Source organism: Alligator sinensis, unplaced genomic scaffold, assembly GCF_000455745.1.
Source record: "Alligator sinensis unplaced genomic scaffold, ASM45574v1 scaffold107_3, whole genome shotgun sequence".
Taxonomy (NCBI): Eukaryota; Metazoa; Chordata; order Crocodylia; family Alligatoridae; genus Alligator; species Alligator sinensis.
In genome coordinates, this window is record NW_005842578.1 from 1,021,101 (window position 1) to 1,022,111 (window position 1,011).

The following is a 1,011-nucleotide window of genomic DNA, read 5'->3' on the forward strand; positions in this document are numbered from 1 at the left end:
TGTGCGCTTGTGGACCTGTTCCCTAACCCTACCCCCCTGCCTCGCCCTAACTTGGACCCCTGGGCACTGGTGGACCCCTTGCCTAATCACAATCCCCTGCCTCACCGTAACCCGGACCCCCATGCAGTTGCGGACCCATTCCCTAACCCCCTGCCTAAACCTTACCCGGACCCCTGTGCACTTGTGGACCTGTTCCCGAACCCTAACCCAGATCCAGATTCACCTCTGAACCCGTTCCCTAACCCGAACCTTTTCCTAACCCTAACTGTGACCCCAGTGCGCTTGTGGACCTGTTCCCTAACCGTTTGCCTGACCCTGTCTAGGCTTTGCTGGGCCAGAACCTGGTGCATGTGTCTGGCTAGCTGGTTGTCTTGCCACGGCCTCTCCCACTGGTGCTCGGGATGTCTTGTCTTGTGTCTTGTACGCGTTTCTGTTTGTCTTGTCTTCCCAGTTGCTGCAGCCTTGCCCTGCTTTTCCTGGAACTTGCAGGAGACCTGTGGTTGCACCTCTACATTGCTTCCCTTGCTTGCAAGGGGAGAGCCTGGAGAGGGATATGCTTGCAGCTATGGGTGGGGGGTTAAAAAATACAAATCTGCCTGTGAGGTCCTGGCAGGGAGGGTCTGCTGCCCTCACTGCCGTGAGGCCGCTCAGCTGTCAACAGCGGCAAGTGTCTTCCTGTGTTTTCTCTGTGTCTGTGTGCAGAGGAGCCACCTTGCCAAGGCTTCAGACACCGAAGACAAGGTGACGAGCCGCAGAGATGGCGGCGGACAAAACGGGCGGCTGTCTCGTGACTTCCCAGGATGCGTGGTGTGAGGCCTCTGCCCCTGTGACATCACCTGTGTGGAGCCTGCAGTGGGTTTGAGCTTCCTTGGTGAGCTGTGAGGTCTTTGTCTTCCTGTCTGACCACTTGTTCTATCATGTTTCCAGGAGCTGCTGTGTGCGTATCTATCTTTGTAGGTCAAACTGTGTCTATGCGGCTACTGTGACGTGTCACGTTTGGAGTGCCTGTGA